General features: G+C 38.6%; 1 protein-coding gene across 1 annotated transcript in view; it reads right to left on the bottom strand.

Moving 5' to 3' along the window:
- Positions 1 to 1963, bottom strand: part of lrfn1 (leucine rich repeat and fibronectin type III domain containing 1) — a 183968-nt gene that overhangs the window by 106758 nt on the left and 75247 nt on the right. The window lies entirely within an intron of this gene.

Genomic DNA, 1963 nt, shown 5'->3' with positions numbered 1-1963 from the left:
CCCCCCCCCCCCCCCCTTCTTCCCATCATCCTAAAGTTTACACACTCTCCCACTAGCTTACAGCCCCCCACACCCCAAACCTAACATTACAGTGCAACAAAAATGGCAAGCAATATTAGAGCAATCCATCCGTACAGTTTTAGGGAAACAGAGATGTACAAGAATCAATTAGTCTTCCTGATTGTATTTTCTGTGTCACAAATACAATCTTTTTCTAAAAGCATGTTTTGATCTGCTCCTGTTTCACACTGATTTAAATAAAGAAATACTCTGAAATGCATTTTTACGCTTAATTTTTTATATGTGCGTCCTCCATCATGAGAAAAATGCCACAATAAAGTGTTAAAAACACTATTTTCATCAGAGATAAAATAACAAGAATTGTGAGTTTAGATTCTAGTTTCTTCCTTTTAATATTAAACAAATCCAATAAATAAAAAATAAAAAAAACTAAATATTTGGCTCCAATGCTTGATCAGCTAATCACTTTCAACTTTAATTTAAATCACTTCTGCCTGCATTCTAAATGAAAATCAAACACCTATTAAGAAACCTCAACATCTGCGCCACATCTGCTTTTGTGTTGAACTCTGCTGCTGGGGATTTTTCTTTTTTTACAGAGTTGTATTACTGTTATTTGACAGTGGGAAGTGAAAAAAATCCATTAAAAAGTTTTATGAGTGCACAGAAGGAGCCTGGGTGTTAAGAGAGGAGTTAAATTTGGAAAGCCGGATGTGAGGCGGTGAATCTGAGTGCAGTGTTTTTGCACTCAGATTGAGTGCGTATACTGCCCTTCAATATTGAAAGGCAGCTCAGCTTATTTGCTTTGAGGGAGAGAAGTGCCGTTTCAGAACATTAAAACAGAAAATCCTGCAGTCAAATGGGGAAGAAGCTCTTAATTAACAATATCGCCCTGAAATAACGATGCACAAATGAAGAGTTTGCAAAGCAAAATGAACTATTCACTTCTTTCATTTCTAAATAAAAAACTGGATAAAGTTAACAGCCAACATAAAAGGGTTATCATCTTCCAAGTCTTTGTCAGATCACGCCTGTGCTTGCCATTTTAAAGCGGCAGACTGTCTTTTATTGGGCTGAAAATAAAATCCAATTTAGTTGCTCGTGTGAGTGAATGGTTCCTGTGGAGGAGATGCCAAGGAGCACAAATACGCTACAACATCTTTAGCACATTGGTCCCTTTCTACACGTGTGCTGTCATGTCATGCAACACTCCTTCCATGCATATTTTCATGGTGTGATTTCCTGGGTATCAATTGTTAACAAATACATGCACTGAAATTAGAAGGTTTTAAGAACAGCTGAATGCAAAATGTAGTAGAAGTTAACTGTATTTTTTTTGTGAAAAGCCAAAGTTACTCTATTTTTATGATTTTTTGAATGATTATTCTAATGCCTTATTCAAATGGATCCATGCAAGGGTTTACCCATATGGGTCCGGACCTGTGGATGGTTGTACCCCCACCCGGGATAGATTGCTGGACCGATAAAAGATTGGCCTATTTATAGAGCCGTCACACAATGCATGAACCATGTGTGACTATTGTGCTGTTTCTATCCAATAAATAGTGATTTGTGCGGCAATTACATCAATTTAATGTGATATGTAAATGGCGTAAATGGTAAATGGCATATACTTATGTAGCGCTTTTCTACCTTCCTTCGAAGGCCCAATGCGCTTTACAGTCACTGACCCATTCACACATTCACACACACATTCACACACTGATGGTGGCTCAACTGCCGAACACTGGCAACAACCTCCCATCAGAGGCGATTTGGGGTTCAGTGTCTTGCCCAAGGACACTTAGACACATGGGCGGACAAGGCGGGAATCGCACCCGCAGTCCTCTGATTAGGAGTCGACCGTCCTACCGCTGCACCACAGCCGCCCCCATGTATATATATATATATATATATATATATATATATATATATATATATA

Source organism: Oryzias melastigma, linkage group LG13, assembly GCF_002922805.2.
Source record: "Oryzias melastigma strain HK-1 linkage group LG13, ASM292280v2, whole genome shotgun sequence".
Taxonomy (NCBI): Eukaryota; Metazoa; Chordata; class Actinopteri; order Beloniformes; family Adrianichthyidae; genus Oryzias; species Oryzias melastigma.
The sequence above is the reverse complement of the archived record's forward strand: the minus strand, read 5'-3'. Positions and strand labels throughout refer to the sequence as shown.